The following is a 26,572-nucleotide window of genomic DNA, read 5'->3' on the forward strand; positions in this document are numbered from 1 at the left end:
GTTCACTGGACAAAGGTCACTGTGAGCCAATCTTCCTGGTTACCACACCTGGCCCGACGCAGGAACACTGTCTCTGGCTGTGACCCAAGCACTGGAATGCCATCCCGCACAAGACCAAGGTTAAGGAATCCACTAAACCAGAGGTCAGAGAGTTTGCTTCGTGAATGACCAGATAGTAAATATTTTAGGCTTCTCAGACAGTGTGTAAATAAATGGGTGTGGCTATGTCCAATAATACTTGAAGAAAACAGAGGTTGGATTTAGCCCATAGCCATAGTTTGCTGACTGACCCCTCTTATATAACTGTGAGAAGCTGCTGACCTGCTCTTCCAAAATACCTGGATGTGGCGCTCAGGGTGGGGTGGGTGGGTGCCATCCGTGTGTGCTGAGTGACAGGGACACGGGCGGGTCTTCACAGCTGCGGTTAACACTGGACAGGACAGGCTTCGTTGAGCCAGTAAGGACTAACAGTGGGTGTTGTGAACAGGAAGTAGGGGACCCAGTTCAGATGCTGGCTCTGGCTCACCAGTGGGGTGGGTAAGAAAAACAGTTCCATCTCCTGCTATTCTCAGGCTAGACCCAGTTCAAATGTGCCACATGAGAGCTGGGGCCTGAGGTTCTTGGGGAGCAGTCGGCGAGCCTCGGAGAGGTGGGAGGGCTCAGCCCTCATCCCTACACAAGAGCCACCAAATCACGAAGGGTGGGAAGGGAGCGGTTATGTGTTGGTTGTCTGAAACTAGACAGCGGGAAGCCCACAGGGCTGGTCTGCCATCACCACACCCCATCAGTCACGGCACCCACAGGTGCCTACATAGATACACGCCCGTGGGCACAGGGGTACCACTGAGCGGAGTGACGTCAGTGGTCACTGAAGTGGAAGAACAGGTCAGAAGCCTAAAGTCGGTGGCCCCTACTTGAGTCCCTTAGTCTCACGCTCAGAAAGTGAACTCTGGCATTTGTCACCTCACAGCACCTGCTGGGCATCCTCAAGACAAGCTAATCCCCAAACAAAGCCCTAGTGGACAGCACCCCACTCGCCCTACCAAACTCTGCCCACCCCAAATCCTGAACATGTCCCACTGTGTTCGGTCCCTAGGGCTGCCTTTGTCAGCTGTCATACATTACAATGTTGGCGATTCCCAAGGGCCAGCAACGCTCCCAAGAGAGGGCCGAGGAGACGTACAGTGAGTGTCACTACTACATCACAGTTCCTGTGCAGCAAAGTGTCCCAGCTAAGAGACTGTGTACACAAGTATACATGTGCACGTTGTGTGTGCATGTGTCTGTATTCACGTGCGCGCGCGTGTATGTGTGTGTGTGTGTGTGTGTGTGTGTGTGTGTGTACTAAGTGCAGGTCTGTTACTCTGATTGGGCATCAGGGAATATGCCCAGTCATCCTCTCAGCCATGTTTATCTCCAGGTAAAATCAGATTAAAGATCAACCAAGGACAGCGGGGGTGGGGTTGGGAGGGGGTTGTGGGGAAGCATTGGCAAAGGGTGAGTGGACTGCTTATGACAGAAAGGATATTCTTTGCACAATAGACTAGAACTTGGTGAGTCACAGAAGAGAACTATCTCTTGTTTGGAGTCTAAGTTCTTGTTCTAGAGTCAAGAGCAGTGAGTGGCAGGGGCTCTGCAGTGTGACAGCTACCTGGACAATTTACTCAGGAAATGCCATGGAAGCAGCTTCTCAGATGGAGGCCGGTCCCTCCTCCACCGCCACCGATGCCACTGGCTGTCCTGCTCTCTTGTTAGGGATGTGTGGCTGAACCTAAGCACACCGGTGGATAAGGGGCTAAGCCTGGGACAGATCCCAAGGCCGAGAGGGGGGTGTCCTGGGCGCACCCCAGTCTTCTTTCTTCAGTTCTCACCTTCCTGCTCTTTGGATCCCAGCTCAATCCCTGCTCCACTTGGCACACACCGGTCACAGCCTGGGAATGGAAGAAACCTAGCCCCAAGAACACGGTGGGACCTTCCTATCTCTGGCTGGAGGGTGGGGTGGGTAAGAAAAACACAGACAGGAAGCAGAGCCACGAGCACTGCAGGCAAGAGCAAAGGTACTGGCCCTGAGGGCTGATGTCTGACCCTGACAGGCCAGTTCAGACACACACATACATGCGCATGCACATGCACACGCACACGCACACACACACAGAGGCATACATATGCACAGGCACACACACGTGCACAGGCACACACATGCATGCACACACATGCACGTGCACAGGACACACACATGTGCAGGCACACGCACGCACAGGCACACTCAGACAGACATGCACAGGCACAGGCACACGCACTCCTCACTTTCTATTTCTTTACGTTACAGTGAATCAGATCAGAAGTTCAGAAACTAAGCAAAGGGTGTCTGCATCCGCCAGACCACACTACACCCTGTGGTTTAAATGTCTTCTGCCTTCCTTTAAGGAAGGAATCCCACCCCTCCCCCACTCTCACCACACACAGAGTTGGGGTCACCACTCAGTTCCAGGTTCACTTCAAAAGGCAACCACGGTTATGGGCGAAAGCTTAGATTAGATGGCCAGGGGCACCCAGAACCCTCCAAAGGTGGCATCCGTAATAGACTTTCAAATGCACAGCTTGGTTCTAACAAGATCGAAACTTTCTGAAGCCTTGGCTTCCCGTGGCCAGCTCTCTATACCCTCAGTCAAGGGCTCCTTATTGTTATCCAAGACATCATGGAGGACAGAGGAGCTTGGCAGGGAACTATCAGCTAGTGTGCAGAAAGGACCCCCAACCAGGACAACCTTCTCTATGGGGGTGGGGGGTGGCACGGCACACCTCCAACCAGGTGCCAAACACTGTTTCAGGAGTCTTATGTGAGAGGCTCACCGCCCCCACCAGGCCTACACACAGGAGCACTCGGATGAAGACGTTGCACGCCGTGTAAGCCCTGGGAATGAGGCATCTTGAGATAGGCTGCAAAATCATACCACGAGTCTGTTAAAGCGGACCACAGGAAGGTGCATCGTGCGCTCCCATCTCTGAAGGAGCAAGCACAGCGGAAGACCCAGAAGAATAAACAGGGAACACTTCACAGTGGCCACCCTGGGATACTGCACTGGGAAAGACAGGGCGTGCTCACTTTAGATTCTTTGAGGTCCATGATTGACAGAAAATCGGAACCAAGGATGAGAACGCCAGTTAAGCCTCCAAGCCGACTCAAAGAAACTATTATTTCTGCGATCGATTCTCCAGCGTGCCATCACACTTTCTAAGCCGCCAACTTACTCGGTCCACTGAAAAATGGAGCCATCATCTATTGCCACTTGCCCCAAACGCATTGTTTTAGGCTACAACTTAGCCAGGTGGGTTCTACTCGAGCTCTGCTCCTGTCGAGGACCACGTAATGCTGTCCCCAGGGCTGCTCTGGCCTCAACAGACCAACTCCAGAGAGGACGAGGAGGAAGAATGGGGACCTCAGAGGGAAACATCTAAGGGGACAACTCCCAGCACTTGGATCAGCTGGGACTTCTGAACTTGCCAGCATCCACCTGGAACCCTACCATGTTCCTTCAGCAAATGATACAGCCCCTCAGACCTCACTTCCCCCAGAGTGCTTTCAAATGGCTTGGCCCAAGAGTCCCACTTCTTCTGAAAACTAGCCTTCGACTGTAGAAGGCACTGCCAAGGTGACTGGGGGGCCGTGTCTGGGAGTGGACAGAGGAGGGCCACCAGGGAAGAAGCAGACACACGCCCTCAGTACGCCCTGAAGCTACGCTCGCCCTCAGTACCCTTGACCCCCAGAACAGTAAAACCATTGTTTTGACACAAGAGGGAGAAAGAATGAAATTCAGGATGTGGAACAAGGTGACCTATTTATAAAACCTCCTTTCACCTGAAGATCAAATAGGCTCCTTCCCTCCTGTGGCCTCCCTGCCTTACACCTCGGTGGTTGCAGCCCCGGGTTTTGCAAGAGCAATATGCCAGGGGCAGAACAGCCTGTTATTATGTTACAGTGCAGCCTCTGCAGGCTGGCTGGGCTACGTCTGACCGCCTGCCCCAGCTTGGCCTGCTCATTAGGGTTCACTGCTTCCTTCAGCCTGAGGAACACGGATGGCAGGGAGGCTTAGGTGGTGAGAGGGCTCAGGACGCACAGCAGCACAAGCTGGGCTATAGAACAAAGGTGTCATTTTCCATGGGACTCCAGGCGGGGGTGGGGGGGTGGGGGTGGGGCTATAATCTCCCACTCCAGTCACTTGAGAGGTCTTCTCAGGCCGGGAGGTGGGGGGACAAAATTAAGTCTCTGGCCCTAGAACCATCAGAGAGTATCAAGACCTTCTGGAAAGTTCTGAGAGGCGATTTTGAAAAGAAAATCCCGAATAGTCCAGAGCTCTAGCCTCTGACTTCAAAAGAGCAAAATGCACCTGCCACAGACACCTACAGAAGGACCCGGATGACTCACTGCACTTTCAGAAAGGGCTTGAAGCAGTTGCTTCGCACCCATGGGAAATCAGCGAGACATTCATACAGAGACCAGAAATTAAAATAACAGTTAGCTTGTAGTCTAGTTAGAGCTGGAGGGCCGCAGTCTGCAACTCACTCAGAGAAGCTCTGCCACAGCACGGCCAGCCACAACGAGGCATCGTACCTTAGTGACAGTGGGAAGAGTCTAGACTCTGGGCCACTGGTTCTCACGGCCTGGGGGAGTCGTCACAAATGGGGCTGCTAGTGCTGGCACAGAGAGAGCTGAGTGCTTTCGACGGCAGCATCGGAGAGGCATCAGAGAGGCATCGGAGAGGCAGGGAGGCTGAAGCGGGGAGACTGAAGGAACCCACAGAGACAGGTCCTGGCTGCCTGGTATCTTATACCCTTATCAGCTCCAGAGGATAGCAGAAGATGGGGTGCTGGGGGAAGGTGCCTGCAGCCTCCAAGTGGTCACTCCTGTGTGGAGAAGACTCCCCAGGGAAGCAATCCTAGGGTCCCTCTTGCCTGGTTCCCCACAGGGCTGGCTCCAGGCTGACTGATCCTAGAGGCGGCTAACACAGGTCTGAGATAGCTTTCAGCCCGACATCAAGCCAAAGCTCAGCTTTTGGGGCCCCAAGGCCTAGTATAGGAGCAGGTATCGCCCTGACGTCCTCTCATAGAGATGATTACTTCTAGAAGCAGACCTCAGTTCCCAGTCAGAAGGAGCAGGAACAAGAGTAGGGAGGTGCTGGGGGAGGATTAGGGGCTTGGTTGGGGTACACCTGACCCACTCACAGCATCCAGCACACAGGAGAAGCATCATCCATGCAGAGCTCTGCCTCCCCCCTTCCCCCTGTCTCTTTCAATTCTAAAGGACCCCTCAAAACAGGGAATGTGAGCGGCGAGCACAGGTGCTCATGGTAAGTCATGGGTCCATGGCTCACAGAGATAATTCCTGTTGCCCAGCTGTCTCTGAGAGGAGACACAAACCGTACACAGATGCCCCCGCACAGGGCATGAGAAAAGCAGAGGGACCGGAAGGCCCCCTCGCACAGCACCCTCTTAACCTCTCCTGAATTCAGTCAGTCATGTGAACCCCTTAGATAAAAAGCAGCAGCAGGAGTCACCCCCGAACTATCCAGAAGGGGAAGAGGCTGTATGGTTGTTGCCTGAAATCACGTTTTCGAGATTGGTTCTCAAAGTGACGCGGGGCAGCAGGGGCAGCCCCTGGGAACTGTACGTCTTGGTTCTCCCAAATACTGGGATCAAAGGAGTGCACCATCACACCTGGCTCCCTGATCCATATTAAATGGGTTTATGCTATGGGGTGTGTGTGTGTGTGTGTGTGTGTGATGTCCCTGTGAGTGTGCAGAGACCCATCTAACCACTGTGCAGAAGGGGTGTCCTTCCTCACCTCCCATGCACTGGGATTCCAGGCAGACTACCACAGCAGCCCAGCATTTGCATGGGTGCCAGAGATCTGAACTGCAGCCTGCACAGCCGTGCGGCAAGCGCTCCATCTGCTGAACCACCTCCCCGACCCCTCTATGGCTTTCCAGAAACCTCGCATTCTACCTTGATACCAACTATCTCAAACGCCACTGGGAAGAAGTCACAATACGGAAATGGAGAAGGCATAGTTAGTTCTCTCTCCTCCACAGCCAGAGAGAAGCACCAAGATACATACAGTTGCCTTCCTTCTAGACTATTCTAGACTGCAGATACAATGGTGGCCATTTGCAGCCAAAGGTCACACCACACCCAGCACCTGGGTGGTTTTTCCTAGCAGCACTTTAATCCCTGCATTGGTTTTTAAATGCTGACCTGGGTTCTGTGTAAGAACAGTCACATAAGGGATTGAGATTTCCCCGTTAACGGTGTGACCTGGAAGTGGCTTGCTCTCACCCTCACAGCTTTGGCTCTCAGAATCCCCACCTCACAGTCACCTTTAATAGAAGACGCCATAGATCCCACTAACCCGCCTCTAGCCCTCCTGGTCTCCGCACCTCACAGAGGCAGGCTGAGGTGCTGAAGAGTTTTTGCCTGGCTAGTTTGTCAGACAGACTTCTAAAGAAAGGACCGCTGCCGGTGACCTTGGACAGGGGTCTGACAGGAACTGGGGAGAAGCTTCCGCATGGTCCCTGGTGGGATTTCCGAGAACCAACAAAAGGCCTGGGAGAGGGCAAGTCCGCAGGTCTCACAGGCAGCAGGGGAAAGCAGGGACTTTAATTTCTCAGGTAATTTCCTATAGCCTCCAGGAACTCCCTTGTATCTGTGTCTGGCCTTCTTGATCGAAGACCATTAGCCTGGAAAGTCCTGAGGCCTCTAAAGGGGAGGCCCCAGCAAGTCCGAAGGTGGCCGGTGAATTAATCCTATGCTTCAGACAAGCCGTAGGTAGGCTCCGGGGAGCAAATTCTCATGTCCTAGTTTGTCACACGCAGGTAAGAGCAAGGAGGGAACTATGACCTCTTGGCAGAGCATGGGTAGACACTACCGTTCACCTGTCGAGAATGCTATTGGCAAGGTGCCGGCTCATGCGTGGAATTCCAGCGCAAAGAGGTGGAAGTGGGGGGGGGATTCTTGAGTTGGAGGCTATCCTGGGCTACATAGCAAGTTGGCTAACCTTATCTCAACAAGCCAAAACGACATCGAAGCTGTCATCCTCTGGCAAACAAAGAACCAGGAATATAAAAGTATGCTGTGTTTAGCACGAGGGGTGAACGGGGGGTCCCCTGCTTTTAAGTCTTCTCATCTTGTTGTTTCGAGGTTGAGGCAAGAGGTACACGGACTCAAAGGGTAACTAACAGTTGGTGTGGTTTACAAAGTGCAGCACACCTAGGTGGTGCACTGGACCTGGAAAACCTTCTGCTACCTGAGAGAAGCCAGACACAAACGGTCACAGACCGTGAGCCCATCGTGTGGAAAGGCTAGATCAGGAGAATCCAGTCAGACCGAAGCAGATTGCGAGGGGGCAGTAAAAGGGCACAGGGAGAAACAGGACCCCCTGATAAGGGACCCAAATGTTTGGGAACTAAGTGGTGTGTGTGTGTGTGTGTGTGTGTGTGTGTGTGTGTGTACTAGGTGCCACCGAACCGTCCTTTTTTAAAAAAGATTAATATTGGTTTGGCAAGATGGCAGACGGCATTTGCCACCAAGCCTGACAACCTGAATTTGATCATGGGACCCCCCCTAAATGAGAGAACTGATTCCAAGTTGTCCTTTGACCTTTGCTTGTGTATACCATAGCACACACACATGCATACACATGTATGTATGCATGTATGTGCACACACACACACATGCATCCGCAAACACACACACACACACACACACACACACACACACACAATGCAATTATTAAACATATAGGTTAGTGTGGACTGCAGAAATACATCAGTTTAACAAGCATTTGCCCACAACATGAAGACCATCATTCAACCCCCAAACCCTCGTACAAAGCCACACATGGTGGCACATTCCTGTAATCCCAGCTCTGCAGAAGTGGGTACAGGGAAGAACCCTGGGGATTCTAAGGCCAGCCAGTCTGGCCTGTTCAGTTTGCCCTAGGCTCCAGTAAGAGGTCTTGTCTCAAAAAGCAAAGTTGGGAGGCTGCAGGGGTTCACACTACTCTCTGAGCTCCGCCATGCTGCACAAGAAGAAGAAAGATGCTGGAAAGTCAGTCAAAAAGACAAAGACCCAGTAAATAAATCTGGTGGCAAGGCCAAAAAGAAGAAGTGGTCCAAAGGCAAAGTTCGGGACAAGCCAAACAACCTCCTCCTGTTCGACAAAGCTACGTCTGACAAATTCTAAGAACTTCCCAACTATAGCATAGGACTCCAGCTGTGGTCTCCTCCAGGAGACTGGAGATCCGAGGTCCCATGGCCGGGGGCAGCCCCTCGGGAGCTACTCAGGGAAGGACATAGGAAGCTGGCTTCAAAGCACAGAGCCCAAGTAGTTGACACCAGAAACACAAAGGGTGGGGACGCCCCAGCTGCTGGTGAAGATGAATGAACAGATTCAATCAGCTGCACATTTGGGAAAATAAAACTTTATTGAAAAAAAAATCAAAACAAATAGCTTCTGACAGCTAACACTAAGGTGGGCTGGCCCACCTGTCGGGTATGCATCTTCCAGACGTGTGCTCCGCCACGCTGGTAAACATACACACAAAGTTAATTAACCCTGTGCTGTCTGACATTAAGGCAGCACAACCGAACGGAAGCATGTACCTTTGGACACCCAGGATGAAAGGGGGGGGCAGGGCAGAGATGCAAGGTTGAAGGACACCCAGAGCCTACGGGGACCTGGCTGACTGAGCACCGGCCCGCAGCCAGCGTTTCACACCAGCCACGACTAATAGTATTCAGATGTGGGAGTGAAGAGCCTTAGAGAGCGTCTGGTTGCTGCAATCCTCTGTCCGTGCACCCACACATTATTTTTTTTCCCCCTGCAAAAGACAAAAGTGCTGATCTTGGCTTGGTGGCCCTGCATCCCCGAGCAGGCACCTGTGGATCAAGTTTCTCCGGAGAAATCTGGAATGTGTGCCTCTATCTCCCGCCTGTGCCCTAACAGGAGGCTGGGGAGTGGTGACCAGCACACCCAAAACTCCAGTCCTCTAAGGATGCTGGCATGGGAGAAGTGCTGCCAGGGCAGAGCCTGGGCCCAGCCCAGTAGGCAGAGGCCTGCCCACACACTCCAGTGCCTACTTTCTCACAGAGCAGGTCCATAGCCTGAGGCACCAAGCATTGGCAAGGACCCCACTTTCTGATATCAGGAAACCATCCTGGCAGCTCGGCTCCTGCTTGCTCCCCCTGCTGATGCTATCTTAGCCAGCAATACTACACCACAGGGCTCCTGTCCACACCCTGGAAGCCATGCACTGATGCTCCGTCGGACTGGCCTGGTTCACAGGCAGACTGGTTCTAATGGGCAAAGTGCTGTGTTCTTGGAACGTTACCACTTACAGATTGAGCACAGCCCAAGCACCTCAGACAGGTGCCGTCGCTTCCCATAGACCGTTTCCAGCTGGGCTGGGCTTGCGTGAAACATGGTCAATCAAGGGAGACTGGTTTAACCAAGTCTGGAGTTGGGCTGTCAGTTGTCGACTTCTGCTCTATAAGCTCAGTGACCTTACTTCCTCGGCTTTCTGAGTTCTGGGTCCCTTATCCATTGTTGGTCCAAACTCACTGGTTGCTTAGAGGATAAAATGTAGATCCTACCAGAACTCAACACTAAATAAACAGTCAGGGCCAGGGAGATGAAAGCCAGAGGACCTGAGTTTGAGTGTGACCCTCATAGTAGGAGAGAAATGACCTTCATGCATGCTCCATGGCATTGTTTCCTCCATAGATTCAAACATTCCACCCTGCAGGGAAGCTCCTTAAGCAGGAAGGCAAACCACTCAAAATGGCTTCAGGAAGTCCCTGAAACTGACCAGAATCACTAGGCCCCTCCCTGCCAGAGTAAGCAATAAAAGCTCAAGAGTCCCCATTTCAGAATGCTGAAATGCAAACACTCTGAGTCCAGATCAACTGCCCAGAAGAGATTTAGGCACCTGGAAAGGTCACTCTCCAACCTGCTGTGCTACCTGCAGGCTGTGCAGTGAGCTCAGGTTCCCAGCTTTGTGAACTGTCACGTGTGCTAGGATGGGCTTTGGTGCTGCAGGTATCTGAGTCATTTCTGCTCCTGTAAGAAACCCCTCACCCGGGGTTGGGGATTTAGCTCAGTGGTAGAGCGCTTGCCTAGGAAGCGCAAGGCCCTGGGTTCGGTCCCCAGCTCCGAAAAAAAGAACCAAAAAAAAAAAAAAAAAAAGAAACCCCTCACCCACATTCCTGTAAGCAACTCTAATAAAACTTACTGGTTTATCAAGTTGGACTTTGTGGTGTGCTCTCTAGGTGGGGTGAGTAGGTGTGTGCATTGCATCTCCCCAGAAAGTTCTTGGCACACAATAGGCATGCACATGCTTACACACATGGCATGCCAGCCAACCAACACTAAAAACAACTGAACAGACAACACTGGACATACATTTCCAGTTTAGTGGGGGGAGGGAAAAGCAAGCAGATGGGTGTGTCTCTTGAGACAAGGATTCGACACAGACATGGAAATTCATCCCCTATCCCAAACTCAGTCATCTAGGCAAAGAAGAGCTGTCTGGAGGTGTGACTTAGCTCTGTGGCTGCCTTGGGCCATCTTGAACTCAGTGACAGTCACAGAGCCCCTGGGGACTTCACCCAGGGTCTGGGAGAGGAGGGACCCTTCCCCTTCCTCTGCTCCCTGAAGCGAGGCAGCCCAAAGCTGGGCATCATGGAAGTTTCTTAGGAAAGCAATTTGGATCCGGGGACCGTCTTTTCCAGTTCTCACTTCTTGAAAAACGTGAAAGGGGAACAGGGGAAAGTGGCCGAATAGCCATTTAACGGGCTGACCCAGAATGGCAACCGATGGAGAGAAGGAAGAGACTGCTTGTCCCAACAGTCAGCTCAGCCTAGGAACATAAGCAAGGCCAGGACTGGCCACTTTAATTAGCCCAGCTCCTCCCACCCCAGGTACATACACAAGACTCCACACTCCCGCCTTGCTGGCAGAGAGCTCTATAAACAGCTAGGCATGTCAGAAAGGTAGGTCCTCAGCAGGCTGGTTTCCCAGGACATAAGAACATCAGCTTGCAAGTCGCCTTTCCAGCACTTCCCTGCCTCCTGAAGGGGCCGCAGGAGGGCTCAGCACATCACAGCTGTGCAGTTGCCACCAGACCTGTTGTGGGAGACCCCTCCTCAGAACCCTGCTGCAAGCCTGCCTGCCCGCCTGCTGGACTCAGATTTCCACAGCTGGAGCTGGACCACACTCCCCACTCCTACCAAAGGCGCTGCAGAGCTCTACCGCTGTCTGAGTTTCCGTTCCCATATCAAAAGCCTCTCTTTTCTGCTGAGCCGACAAGACCTGCCAACCAAACAAGCCGCCAGGACCTGCATTTTCACAACGCAGCTACAATGAAACACAGAGGCCTAATGGCCTAGGCAGCTGGACTGGTGGCAGAGACCGGTGTGAAAGTTGCACAGGGAGCTCAGCCCCACTCCCTGCACCCCATCTCTCCCAACTGACAGCTCCCTCTCCAGGCCCTCAAACCGGAAAACCAGACAGCCTGGAAATTCTGCCTGTGGCCGCATCACAGGCAAGCTGTCACTTTATAAAGGAGGGGACCAGTCACCTGGCTTGCCCAACACCTTGTGACTGTCCGGCAGGCTAGAACTGGATGAAAATGCTGAGCTCGGGTCCCACCCTAGCTCCTCACTGATTGGCCACAGGTGACGATGCTCAGGTGGGTTGGGGCTGTCCGGTGGCCTCTTTGGGAGTCAGAGGCTTACAGGAAATACATTAAAAAGATACTAGGAAATGGTTCTCAACCTGGGGGTTGAACAATCCTTTCACAGGGGAGGGGGTTGCCAAAGGCAATCAGAAAACACAGACATTGGGATTCGTAACTGTAGCAAAATTATAGTTACACAATAGCAACAAAGATAACGTTATGGTTGAGGGATCACTACAACAGGAGGAACTATATTAAAGGATCCCAGCGGTTGGAAGGTTGAGAACCCCTGCTTTACATAGAGGGAGGGCTTCATCCCCCTCCAGGAAGCTGATCCTAAAACACAACCGACTGACTGTGGGACAGAGGTGGCAGACAATGTTTTATGACTCTTTTGCCAGACCCATAGAGGTGGGCAGGGTGGGGCACATAAAACAGGCTGTGGTCCCTACACCTGACAGAAGGCAGTGGTCACAGGGATCTGGGAAAACAAGTCATGGGAATAGCACCTCAGGCTGCTCCTCTAGTCACCCATAGGCCTTCCCCTCTGCCCACCTCAGGCTTCACCCATCCTTTCATGCTCCTCTACTCCAAATATCCCAGACTCCAGGCAGACAGGCAGACCCTGAGACCTCCCGGCCCCATATCTGCTAAAAGCCATTCTCAGCCCTGGAACAAACCACGCTCAGCTGCAGCCCTTCTCTCCAGGTCTGCTCTGGCTGTCCCCCACCCCTCACAGAGCCTTCCCTGGTTGGTGTCCATAGCAGTGTGCAGCTGCCTCTCACATAGCCATCTCCTCCTCGGATCTCTGCCTGGGATGACCTCAGGACCCCGGGCCTGCAGGAACCTAGGCAGGCAGTCAGTCACAACCCTGCGTCTTGGCTGAAATCCATGAGCCTGTCCAAGACCCACCCACATGCGGCCGGCCAGCAAGTGGCCTCGCAGTCTCCCAACACCTACCACAAAATCCAGAGTTCTGGAATGTTCCAGGCAAGTGCCTTGGAGAAAAGCCAGGAGGAAAGTTGGTGGGTCTTCACCACCAGGGGGGTAGGATTTGGAGCACAGTGAAAGCACCGGGCTGCTGAGATCTGGGTATAGTCCTGAATGTGGCTGTCACACAGGTCCCCAGGCCTGCCGTGCCTGAGCTGCGTGGATCAGTCCTGGCCGGAGTCAGCTCCACCGTCACCAAGGGGAAACGGCCCTTGGTTACCACTGGCCTAACACAGAAGGCAAAACAAACACGAAGGCCTAACAGGCCGCTCTCCTCACTGCTGGGAACAATTACAGGCTAATCATCGGCCCAGCAGTTTAAGGGCCCTCCAAGATTGGAGGCTACAAGCCAGTGGGAGGCCAATAGGTAACTCATTCCCTTCCTATGTCTCTGAGTGTTTCCCAAGACCTAAGGACCTCTCTGAACCCCACTCAGAAAGACAGGGAACACACGGGAGCCCCAGTAGCAGCAGAGTCATGGCCAGCACAGCACGGAGCGTTGAGCCAGGTTTGCAAAACTTTTGAAAGCTTGGCAGGTGCAGGGGTGATGTCCCACTAGAAGGTCTCACCAGAAACCTCAGCCAGGCAGGGGGTAGGCTGAGGGTGGGCACAGTTTTCACGGATCCTGCCAGCCATGATCCACCAACCCCTCCTCTCCCTCCCTCCCCTAAGTAACTCGTCATCAGACGAAAAGACTTGCCATTAAAGAAGAAAAGCTATTTCCCACCAGACTCCAACCAAACCTGGCAGGAGAGCAGCCAGGGCTCCACCAGGGTCCTGTACTGTCCTGGGGCATTGTGGGGTAGGGCTTCAGGAACAGCTGACATAGCCAGGTGCTGGTCCCCTCCTGTCCCAGCACAACTAGAACCTTCCCCCTCAGGCCCACCCTTTTCTGGAATGGGATCTCTCTCATTCAGGGATACTCTACTCTCAGGGCCTCAGGACACCATGAGTAGACACTGGATTAAGCAGAAATAGGAGAGGAGCCCCGAGAGGCACATCTCATCCCTCCTCATGCCCACACCCCAAGTCTCCAGGTCTGCTCCCTGAAGCAGCGTGACCTGCAGGGAGAAAGAAGTGTTTGTCCTTCCTCCGCCCGCTCACTTGCTCTTCTTTGCAGTTTGACTAGGGAGGTGGGATAGCCACAGCTACCTAGAGTTGCATGGGGTGGGGAGGGCACTGGGGTCCTGACCTGAGACAAGGTCCAAACCCTTCTTTGGGAGCCACCATAACACCGGGGAGACCCTCTTAATTATCCCCTAACCTGAGGTTTGGTTGGACCTGTGGCTCCTTAGCCTCCCTGGAGCCATGTTTTTCTCTGACCACAGTAATCAGCCTATATCGGCTTCAGGGAAAAGAAACAGGGAGACGGGGAACAAGAAGGAGACAGAATGAATGTGAGGCAGAGACGACTAGTCAACCCTAGTCCTTGCTTGTCTTAGAGGGACTTGAGAACCCACTGTCCGCTCACCCCTGCCCCAGTCCCAGATGGGAAGGCCAATGAACTTAATAGTGGGGGGTCAGAGTCTTAGATTTGATACTGTTGGGCTGAAATTTTAAACCGCACTCCAAGGATAATTAGCCAGACGCTATCAGAAACCCCCACTCCCTTCATTTTGCCTGAGTCAATGGAAAAGTTGCTCAGAACACAAGGACACTTGGGGTAAGAATGTGAAACACTGTCTGGGGCCTGGTGGCAAGGCCCTGGGGCTGTGACACAACAGGGAACAGGACTGGACATTGGGCGGCAGCCAGGCAAGAGGCAGGGAAGACACCACACGTCAGAAAGTCCCTCCCCTGGCGCACTCAACCTCCCAGGTTTCTGGATGGGAACCAGAAAGTGTTACAAACAGAGAGCAGATGCCTTCTCCCTACCAAGTGGTTAGAGTTTCACTACCTATTGCAAAAGGCAGGGAAGGGCGGCAAGTCCACAGACGTGGCGACTGGTGTTATGCTGGCACGTTAACGTGAAGGCTCTGCCAGAGTCAGCCATTTAACCGTCTAAGTCAGGCTTGGATATGGAGGCCGGTACTCAACTCAGATATGTGCTTGAAAAGTGATCAGAAACAGCTGGTCCATCATCTTCCTCCTGTCTCTGTCTCTGTCTCTCTCTCTCTCTCTCTCTCTCTCTCTCTCTCTCTCTCTCTCTCTCTCTCTTTCTCTCTCTCCTGCTTTGGGAAAGCAGGATAAGAATCAAGACGGGGCTAGGGAGATGCTTACTTGGTAAAGTTCTTGCCCTATGAGCAGAAAGACTTGATTTGATGCTCCAGGGCCTTCTAGCTGGCTACCTAGCCCACTTAGAGAGCCCCAGGCCAGTCAGAGAACGTATGTCAATAAACAAGATGGGTTGGCAAGGTGGCTCGCTGGGTAAAGGCGCTTGCTGCCAACCCTAATGACCTAAGTTCAGTTCCTAGATCCCACACGGTAGAAGAACAGTGACTCCTGCAAGTTGAACTCTGACCTCTACACGTACATGGTGCACACACAGGAAACACACACACACTAAATACTTAAAAAAAATACTAAAGGGTGTTATGGTGCATGCCTTTAATTCTGGCACTCAGGAGGCTGAAGCAGTTGGATCTTCATAAGTTCAAAGCCATCCTGGTTACATAGCTAGTTCTAGGACAGCCAAGATGATGATGATGATGATGATGATGATGGGAGAGCACTGATGATGACGATTACCCATCACAACTCTACCCTATGCCTACATGGCATTCAGGAACACCACTACTGAACCGTAACGGTCATTCCCTGATGTATACTGTCTCGTTTCCATTTTATAATGCAAAAATAGACTTAGTCTATTCCTAAAAGTCCCCACTGTCTTTAACAGCCCCAATACAACTCAAAAACCAAGGTCTCTTCTAAGACCCAAGGCAACATCCTATCTGTAAAATCAAAAAACAAGTTATATATCCTCCAATACACAATGGCATAGGATAAACATTTCCACTCCAAAGCGGGGGATCGGAAGGTAGGGTGGAAATGCTAGACCGGAGCAAGACTAAGACTCAGAAGGGCAAACTCCAGCCCCTGCACCTTTGTACTTGGCCTCTGGAACTCATGGTGGTTAGTCCCCTCCCCCTGCTGTCACCTACAGCACACAGACTCTTGGACCAGCTCTACTCCAGGCCCTAGCAGACGCCCTCTCTTCTTTTTTTTTTTTTTTTTTTTTGGTTCTTTTTTTCGGAGCTGGGGACCGAACCCAGGGCCTTGCGCTTCCTAGGTAAGCGCTCTACCACTGAGCTAAATCCCCAGCCCGACGCCCTCTCTTCTTAGCACCTCCAATATAACTGGGGTCTCTTTGCCTTCCTGGGTTCATGCAATGATCTCTCAAGGCCTCCCTGTGAGGAATCTAAGCCTTCTGAATACTGCCTCGCTGTCTGGGACCTTGGTGCAGGGCCCTGTGGCTGCCCCCTCAAATCTTTCAGGCCTACAAAATCAGCCTGGATGACAGGGCTGAGTTCTGCTGTCAGCTCAAGGTGTAGCCTAGTCCCCTTGGACCACCAACACAGTAGCCTCTGTGTGCCTTCAAGGTGAGCCTGGGAAAATGCTTGCCTAGGTGGCCATTTTGGAGCAGAGCACCCTTCATCTCCATTCTCATTTCCGGTTCTGTCCTTCCAAAGGCAGCTACTCTTGTTACAAGATGGAGCCCTCAGTGTGAGAGGGGTGGGGGATGGGATGTCTTGAGCTAAGGGTGGTTTCCTCTTGTCCCAGTGCAGAGCATGAAGTCTGTTGTTAATGGTCACCTTAACAGTCGCAGCTGCCTTTCTCCATGCCTTCCGTATACACATCTTCAAACTCTGTCACACACCTATCCAGGCCAAACAGCGCATACCTCTCTGCTCCCTTTGTTGCTCTTTGTCTCCACCGACCTGGATAAGAGTCGTAAGTAATAGCCAGGCCACCGTCTGAATACGCTAACCTGATGAGACTGCTTCTGCCAAATGAATTAGCTCGTTACCTTTACGTCACACTCAAATGCCCAGGACACAGGTAGAATGTAGCCAGATTTTGTTGTTAGCATAAAACATGAACGGCTTCCAGCCAGTCCCAATAGAGTATTTGTTCTCTCTGAAACCTAAACCAGGTTTCCGCTGTCCACACTTCTTTCTGCATTGTTCCAAACTCCCACAGGAATAGTTAGTTCTGTATACAGAGTTCTAGTCCATGGTTCCAAACTTCCATGTTCCCCATGCAAACTAGTTCTAAAGGTCCACAAACCACACGGTCAGGTTAATCATCGAACCAGCCCCGCCTCTGAGCATTACTTCTCTGGATTAGTTCATCATCTCGCTGCTGTGTCAGGACACCCAACAAGAGCAATGCACAGAAGGGTTTGTTCTGGTTCACAGATTGCGGGGACAATCCATCATGGCAAAACAGTATGGCAGCAAGACTCTGAGGTGGCTGGTCACATGGTGTCTGTAGTCAGGAAGCCAGGAGGTGAACGCTGGCGCTCAGTTCACCTTTTATTCAACCTAAGAGCACACAGTCCACGGGATGGGGCTGCCCACATTCAGGGCGAGTCTTTCCTCTTCGGTTAACTTTTCTGGAAATGCTTTCATAGACACACTCGGAAATGTGTGTCCACGGTGATTCTAAACCCAGTCAAATCAACAATGACGATCGATCGATCACCACAGTGTGTAGCTGTTATAGCCAGGGGCGGGAGCAACCAGTGTGCCTGCTGTAATCTATGCACACAGTGAGGTATAATTCAGACTTAGAGGGGCAGGAAATTCTGACACCTGGATGAACCTTGAGGATATTTGGGGAAATGAAATAAGTCACAAAAAAGACAAATACAGTGTGCTTTCACTTCTGTGTGGTCCCTCTAAGGACAAATTCAGAGACTGGTGCAGACAGGTGAATGTCGGGGCTCAGGGTGGAGCGATGGAGAGCGAAGGCTGCATGGGTCAGACTAGCGGGGAGAGCGTCATGACAGCACGCACGCTTACTATCACTCCCCACTGAGCTCACCGTCACATGCACACATTTTTTTTCTTTTTCTTTTTTTTTGGGGGGGGGGGGAAGCTGGGGACCAAACCCAGGGCCTTGCGCTTGCTAGGCAAGCGCTCTACCACTGAGCTAAATCCCCAACCCCACGTGCACACATTTATGTACTAGTTTATTGTATGTGTGTGTGTGCACGCCATGGCATGCCTGTGAAAATCAGCAGACGTGTAGGAGTCACTTCTCCCTTCTACCACATGGTTCTGGGCATTGAGCTCTGGTGAGCAGGCTGAGCAGCCAGTGCCTTTGCTCACTGGCCCTACCATGGAGCCTGAGGCCTCAGGTCTTAGCCTGAGATCCAAACACTAAATTTTAGGCTGTCGTCTGTGTTTGTCACAATCGACAGTTCTTTCATATGGAAATGAAAGAAAGAAAAACTTGAGGCACAGAAGTCTAAAAGTTGTTAGAAAAGAAGCTCCCCATCCTGGTATTCCTGGGACAGATGCTCGAAACTGCTAAAAAGTGTGGCCTATTGCCCACGGCAGTGCCCTGTGTCCCTTTAAGCTGCTTGATGGCCACCGCTGTCAGTCCTCCCAAGAGTGGCCCTGCTGTAAAGGACACTGGCTATTTGGTGAAGGGTCCCCAGGGTTCTTTGCTGCATCTACCCTTCCTGTCATGATTCCAGACTATGCTGGTCTAGGCCATTCCAGGCAGTGCATGTGCTTACAAGCTGCAGGCCTCACCAAACAGACAGGAGACCAAACTGGCAGGAGACAGAAGCGGTGGGGGGTGGGAGGCTCATGCCAATTAAGACATCGAAAGTCAAGCCTCTAGGAGATAAAAGCTCCCATCTCTCCTGGGCCCTAGGGCTCCTTTGTCGGGGAGACATTGAACAGATCATCACCAAGGACCACATATCTGGAAACAAGCTTGGAGGCACGTGGGTGTCACTGGTGCTCAACCCACCCACTTGTGTTGAAGAGAAAGTCAAGCTAAGTGTGGTGGCATATGTCTGGGATCCCAGCACTTGGGAGGCTGAGGGATAAGGAGTCTGAGGCCAGCCCCCATTTGTATAGCGAGCTCAAGGTTGGATTACATGAGATGTTGGCGCATAAAACGAATGAACAAATGAACATCACTAAAGTTAAGTCAGGGCCAGTGCGCCCGGGAGAGGGCTGTGAGTCCCAAGATGACCTGTATCCCTTATACTCCTCCCACCCGCTCTTCCTGTGGCCTCAGTTCCCTTCCACACTCAGTTTATAGAAGCAGGCTGCTCAGGCCCAGCCCTTAAGTGCCCTTCAAGGTTATGGATTCCTAATCAATACATCGAACGGGCCTAAGAAAAGCATCCTCTGTGCCTCTCAACCTCATCTAGAAATCATGTTATGTCCTTGACACAGATGCTGTCCTCTCCGTGACGGACACTCCTCACTGCCCACTGCCCCACTGCAGGTGTCTGCTGTCCCTCACCGTCTGTCACCCTTCTGCATTGGTGGCTCAGGAAACCACCTTTCTCAAGTTTGCCCTCAAACGTCATCTCATAAGGACTCAATCAGACGCCTCCCAGTCTCTATGTATCTATCAATTTTCACCCTCAACCTCTGGCTCGCCTCGGTCCAAACATGCACACCTTCCTTCCTGGCTGGGCATCCCTCACACCTCTGAGGCGTGAGTTCCCTCTGGCAGCACAGTTCAAACTGGTCCCCTCTCTGCCCGCCAGAGTCCTCACTGGTGACGCTACAGCGGGGGTAACTCTCGCCACACTTGCTCCTCCTTCTGCTAACACAGACACCATGTGGCCTGAGGATGTGAAGAGCCCACTGCAAAAACGGAGAAATTCCACACGGCAAACAGACTTACTTGAAAGGAGGCTCCTACTCAGGTCCACCGGGGAACCCCAAATTAAAATGAGACATCACTGTACAGGTGTCAGATTTCTAGAGTCCGGACAAATCCGGCCTCCACTGGGGGAGTCAAGGAGCTAGCACCACACGGTGTGAGTAGGGAAACAAGCTGGCGATCAACCCAGAAGTTCCACTCCCGGTGCTCCAGGACACCATTGCCAGGAGACGGACAACCTTGTGTCTGCTTACCCAGCCTGTAGAGTTTGCTGGCCCTTGACTGATTGAGACCTTAGCTAACAGCCAAACTTTCTCTCAGACTTGGGTCTCCCAGGACCAGGCTCCAGTGCGAGGAGGACCAGCTCCCTGCAAAGCAAAGAGGCGTGGCGCCCCGCTGCTAGCGGCTCTGCCCACGGCCTCCCTCCTCTTGGTCTGGCCTGTCCTTGCCCATAAGATGCATCTCCCCAGACTTCTTAGGACACTGCCAAACACTCATTCTCCTCACGACCCAGAGCTTCATCTGCACCAGCATTCACCATCCCTTTCCAGTTCATGTGCCTATTTGACTAAGAGCGTCCATTTTAAACAATCACTCCCAAAAGACACAGACTGACACATGTACTACACACACACACACACACACACACAGGCACACACACACACACACACACACACACAGGCACACGCACATGCACACACACACGAAATATAAACTGGCATAGACAGAAATTAAACTGTATTTCTTTCCCCCAACCCCTGTAGGTCATCCTGTGAAGGCTACTCAGGAAGGCATGGAGGGTCAACCAGCCTACACTCGTGTGTGTGTGAGGGCCATGTTTGACTCTGAGTCTTGAAACAACGACAGATTCATCAAAGCACAAGAAACCACCCCATCACCCAGCCCTGAAACACTGACCCTAACTCGAAGACCCTCAGATGAGAGAGGGAGTGCCTGTGGGACTTGGAACCTCCTAGAAGGCTGGTCAGGGCTGCAGGCAGGAAAAGCTTTGAGGGCGTTCCAGTTGTTCCCCTCCCCCAGTGTCCCCTTTCCTCCACAGTCAACAAGCTCCAGACTGCATCTAGGGGGATTTTTATGTTCTGACTCAAAAGCAATACCATCTTTGAAATTAAACCAAAGTAGACTAAACTTTAGGGATGAGAAAAGCCCCTTGGAAAGTCAGGCTGACTGCGTCTGCTCAGCCAGCAATAAGGGCGCTGTTTATCTCCGGGAGGTGAGCATGCAGGACCCCTCCGCCCAGCAGCTCTCTCTGGGAAAGTGAACCTGGGCAGCTGCAGCAGGGCCCTGTGGATGTCCCAACTTCTTCAAACTCTTAGATTTGTCCCCAGTTCCTGTGACTCACTCATCTCCAGAGTCCTCCAAGGAGGACATTCACACAGAGACATCTAGGCCAAGCTCCTACCCCTGCATCTATTCTGGTCATGTCCCTGGTCCCCATTCAGAGCACAACATTGCTTCCAAGAGCCTGCCTGAGCGTTTGTATGAATCTTAGCGGCCCATGGGTGTCTGCCTCTGTGGCAGGGGATGGCCGTGTCTCAGAAAAGCAGTAGGACCAGCTCTTGGCGGTTCTGGAGTAGTCACTGACTACCCTAAGGGGACTCTCCTCCCCTGACAAGTCTTCCCATGAGCACCAGAGGGCCAACCAATCAAAGGCAGAAAAAAACAAATCCTCCCCTGTAAGGGGACGCCCCTCACCTGACCTCAGCAGCTGGCTCTGCCATGCTCTGGGGGACAGATGGGACAACAGCAGTATGGGACAGGGCCAGTTACTTGACTCTGGTTGGCCCTGAGACACTGTCTCTGCTACCCCTTGCTACAGTGACCTTTAATCCCTGAGAGATCAAGCTCTCTGGCTTTAGCTGCGGGATTGGCTTTCTGGGTGGCAAACCATCTCCTCAGGAGCCAGGAATACCAAGGGAACCCAGCTGTAACTTCCCCTCCAGAAGGCAAGCGAGAAGGCCCCACAGTGGGCTACAGGCTGCTTTTAGAAACACACCCTGCTCATTCTCCATCAACCATGCCAGAGCTAAAATGGGGGTGTGAGCGCTCCAGAGCTGCTGAGGGCAGAGAGGCTGCTGGGGCCTGCTAATGACAGGTTCCATTCTGCTGTAGGCAGCTTCGCCCGGGGAAGGGCATCAGCAGGGAGCAGAGCTTCAGCTCCCTGGATATCAACCATACTGACTCTTCTCAGAGTCCCCACAGGCCCTCCCAACCAGCCTCCAGGACCATGCTGCCTCATGCCCCTGCTAAACCATCTGGTGGCCACCCATGAAGTATGCAGATCACCTTGGCAAGTTTATAGGCACAGGTCACTTCAAGGACAGCGATCAACGGTGCTTTGTGATCTCCAACTATGACTCTAGATTCATCCCTTACTGCTTTTTTTGGGGGGGATCCATCCCCCACAAAACACGTGACTACCCTATGAGAGTGCTCAATGTCCCCAACAATTTGCTAGGGGAAGGCACCTGATGCCTTCGTCCAGTTCTTGGTTTGTCTCTCTTTAACGCTGTGCCTCAGTTCTGACTTTGACGAGTCCCCCGTCCCCCTTCACAAAGCAGAACTTGATCTGCTGCTGGGAGTCGGGATGCGATCTTCAACCGCTGCCTCAGGAGATGATTCACATGGCCCTGGGACAGTGAAGATATGGGACCAGTCAAAACAACCCTGGGACTTTTGCCTAAATGACCTTCTGAGAAAGGGGTTTAAAAAAAAAATAGATGTTTAAATAGCAGAAACACAGCTGCTGACGCCAGGGCTGGAACCCCTGGACCCAGAGACGCCTTAGACACAGCAAGTCTTTTTTCTTTTCTTGTTTAGATTTGATTTTCTGACTCAAAAAAGTTCCTGCTGACAAGCAAGTTAAGCTTTGGTGCTCGTGTGCATGTGTCTGTCTGTCTGTCTGTCTGTCTGTCTGTCTCTCTCTCTCTCTCTCTCTCTGTGTGTGTGTGTGTGTGTGTGTGTGTGTGTGTGTGTGTGTGTGTGTACAAGTGGAGGGCAGAGGTCAATCCTGGGTGTCTTCCGTATTCATTCTACCTTATTATTTGAGGCAGGATCTCATGGATTGGAGGACTGGAGCTCACAGAGGATTGAACTAGTGTAGCTGGCTCGTAAGCCCCAAGGCTCTTTGGATCTCTGCCTACCCGGCTCTGGGCTCGCAGGCACGTGCTGTCCTGCACTGGGGCTTGTTGGAGTTCTAGGGGGATTAAACTCAGGTCCTTGTGCTTGCATGGCAAGCTCTTCCCCGAGGTTGAGCCATTTCCCCAGGTTGAGGGGTTTTGTGTGTTTGCATAAATAAACTTTATTTATTTGTGGTGCTGGGGACTGAGGCAGGACTGCTGGTAAGAACTCTTCCACGGTTCCAGGCAGAGCTCTAAAAACCGCCTTCTGGCTCACGGTTTCTTCCACCAGGCACACCCTGTTTCCTGATCAGACTTTGCCCCTACAGAGCCTTTGACACGGGAAGTCTTGTGGCCTCTCCTCTGTGACACCCCTCCCGTGCCCTCACGTGGCTTTTGCGTGCTTTCTATCCTTGACCTGTTTCCTGGCATCCTGTGTGCATTCAGCCACGGAACCCCTGTCCCTGTGATGCCTGCCTCAGCCCAGCAGGGGCTGGCATAGCTGCTAGTACCAAACCTTCTCAAAGTTAGCACATGATGGACAAACGTGGATGAAGCACCTACATCCTGGAGACCCTTATTTGATGTCACATCACGTACAAGTCTGGGGGCAGAAACCCAGTCAATTTGGGAAGAACCAGGCTGTTCTCCACACCAAGGTTCCTTCAGGTTCCTTTCTCTTTCCCTGTGTGGCTTCTAAGCTGCCCACTGCCCACACTCCCCCATGGCTGCCCTCAGGCCTCAGCTGACATCTCACCGAGCCTGTAGGCCTTCCCATTGGAGCCCACTGTCACTTGCTCTTCCTCATCCTGACACGTTCTGTCCAGCCTCTCCGGCCTCCTGCCAGTCTCAAACTCAGGGTCTTTGCGCCGTTCAGATGGTTAGCCCTCTCTCCCATCAGGCCTCTACTCCAACATCCATCACCACTGAGGCCTGGCAGCCGTTGTTCAAGATGGCAGATTGTTCAGATCACCTGCCCCAGCCCTCCTCTCTCAGGAGACCATTCCATGACATTTAAGTTCACCGAGACACCGGCTCGAGACTCCATCTCCACCAGAACAGTCATTCTATGAGGACATGTACTTCATCTTGCTCACTGTATCTCAGGATGGGGAACAGAGGCTGGCATGGGAATTCATAAATGCCGATTGGATGAGAGGGGCTCCTTCTATCTTATAGCACCGTGCTCCACAGACATGCTGCACAGACCTCCTGGGGAAGCAGGGTCTCCCATCTTCCCCAGACACAGCCTTCCTGAAGGGGCGTCTAGACACCTCTTTCTGTTGAGCTGACTCTGTTCGTCCTGTCAGAAGCACCTTAGCCCCGGCCTTGCTTTCCAGGCTCCTCATTCCCAGAAACTGAATCTCAAGTTTCCTGCAGTCCAAATTGTCTCTAGTTCATAGAGCTGGCTGTGCCCGGGAAGCAGCCAGGGCCTTCAATCCCTCCCTCCACCCTCTCTGGTTCAAAGTCTAGAGTATCTGTCCCGGGCTGGATGATGAGAACTGGTCCTTCTGGGCAGCTGCAACTTGGGGAACCCACATCTACACTGGGCACAGAAGAGGCTCAACACATTCCTTCCACCACACGAGCATTCTCTTCAGGAGAGCAGCGAGTAAGTGCAGTCCTTCCAGACAGGACAAGCAACTGTGCATCCTGCACCCAGCCACCCCTGTGCTTTCCATGCACTGTCTTCTAAGAAAGAATGTGTCTGCATTGGATCTGGCCACCCAGGCCCCTTGGCAGAGAAAACAGACTTCTTGTCTCAAACGTGACTGTCCAGTCTAACTAACGTTAGCTTTAAGTTAAGTGTTGTAGAGTTGCTGTCATGGTGCACGCTCCCTGGCTTCAAGGCTGTCCACATCCCCGTATCTCTGGGCACAAGACATCTCCCCACTCACTATGAGAACCTTATTGAGGATCTGCTATGTGCTGAACAGCAGAAATGCAGAAGAGCCTGCACACGGCAGAGCCACCGATGGTAGGACACCGGCAGCCACTGAGAATGTCATTCACCGTTGCCATGGATGGCTGTGTGGTCTCCCGTGTGTAATATCCTGTGTGTGTGCCTGCCTCATGGTGAGTCCACATGGTGTTGTAGACAAACCTGCTTACTTGGGGTCCGATCCAGCTGCATCACAGGTGCCAGACTTGCTGACCGAGAAAAACGTGGGGATGAGATGATCAGAAGTCAGGGTCCCTAGGCCTGATCGAATAACCCAGATGGCAGAAGGCTTATGTAGCACGCTGGAGCCTTAAGACTGATCCCTGGGACTCACGCCATAGAAGGTAAAAACCAGCTACCACAAGTTGTCCTCTTACCTCCATATTCAAACTGACACAGACACACAGACACATGCACATACACACACAGATATACACACACAGACACACACACACACAGACACACGCACACACACACATATATACACATACAGACACACACAGACACACACACAGACACACACACAGATATACACACACAGACACACAGACACACACACAGACACACACACAGAGACACACACACAGACACACACACAGATATACACACACAGACACACACACAGATATACACACACAGACACACACACAGATATACACACACAGACACACACACACAGACACACACAGAAACAGACACACAGAAACACACACACAGACACACACACAGACATACACACAGACACACACACAGACACACACAGATATACACACACAGACACACACATAGATATACACACACATAGATACACACACACACACACTCCACCAAGTTGAGATTGTCTGGGGAGGGATAAATAAAGGTCCTAATATAACTCCACAAAAAGGATGGAAGCTGGAGGAAAGAGAGGAGGTGGCCTAGAAAACCCAGGAATTGTGACCAGATACTCTGAGAAGAGTTCTACAGCTCGGATAAAAAGATCCCCTCCTTGGGGTTTGTACCTCAGTTTTCTTTGCTGGAAGAAAGTCCCCTGGACTTTCTCTTTGGCCCTCAGGAAGACCTGAGAGGAAGAGGAGGAAGCTCTATGGTGCCAAGCATCTCCTAAAGTTCCAGCCAAAAGGCTTACGGGGTGGGGTGCAACTGAGAACCCCAGCCAGGAATATATGGAAAACCCCAAGATTCTGTGGGATACCAAAGGGTAGGGGGCCAGAGAAGGGCCACATCTAGGCCCAGCAGCCCTTGGCTTCGGCCCTGCAGGAACTTGTCTGTTTCATCCAGAGATTGGGAGCCGCCAGTCCAGCCAGGGCACTCTTGAGAGAGGAAGAAGTCAAGACTGGATTTCCCCTTTCCAATATGGCGGTGAGGAGGAGGGGCTGATTGAAGGGGCATGCAGAGTGCTGGAGCTGAGAAGACAGTCTTCAAAGGCCAGAGCTGGGATGAGATGGCCACCTGGCCCTTCCACTGCTAGCATCAAAGAGCGGTACTCAGACGGACACTGTCACATGAGGCGGGTCACATCTGGGTCAGTGCTGGCTACACGGGAAGGGAGTGACCTATTTCCAAGGTCCCCCATCAGGAACCTCCCTGGGAGCCCAGACGTCTGTCAGAGCCAGACAACAAAAGGTGTCTGGGAAGAGTGGTAGGAAGGGTGTGGTGAGGGTAAGAGGCTGGATGTGTCTGCTGACTTAACCTAGAACTTGCCTCCAGGATAAGGGCCCCAGCTCCTCCTCCTGGCCATCAGCATAGCCAAGGCCAAGCTTGACATTATAAGCCACTGTCCCCAGTAATACCTGGACCTGTACGTGGCTTCTCTTGGCCCTCAAAAACTGTCCACTAATTTCCAACCACAATGGAACCAGCAGGTGGCCTTGACTGCCTCAGGTTTGACTCAGAACTTAGCACAGCATTCCCTTACACTATCCAGAGATGAAGCCATCTCTCATCAGGCTTGGAAGAAAACACATTAGC

General features: G+C 52.3%; 1 protein-coding gene and 1 pseudogene across 1 annotated transcript in view; one reads left to right on the forward strand and one right to left on the reverse strand.

Moving 5' to 3' along the window:
* Positions 1 to 26,572, reverse strand: part of Spsb1 (splA/ryanodine receptor domain and SOCS box containing 1) — a 60,228-nt gene that overhangs the window by 13,043 nt on the left and 20,613 nt on the right. The window lies entirely within an intron of this gene.
* Positions 6 to 10,763, forward strand: LOC120103041 (uncharacterized; annotated as a pseudogene).

This window comes from Rattus norvegicus, chromosome 5 (assembly GCF_036323735.1).
Source record: "Rattus norvegicus strain BN/NHsdMcwi chromosome 5, GRCr8, whole genome shotgun sequence".
Taxonomy (NCBI): domain Eukaryota; kingdom Metazoa; phylum Chordata; class Mammalia; order Rodentia; family Muridae; genus Rattus; species Rattus norvegicus.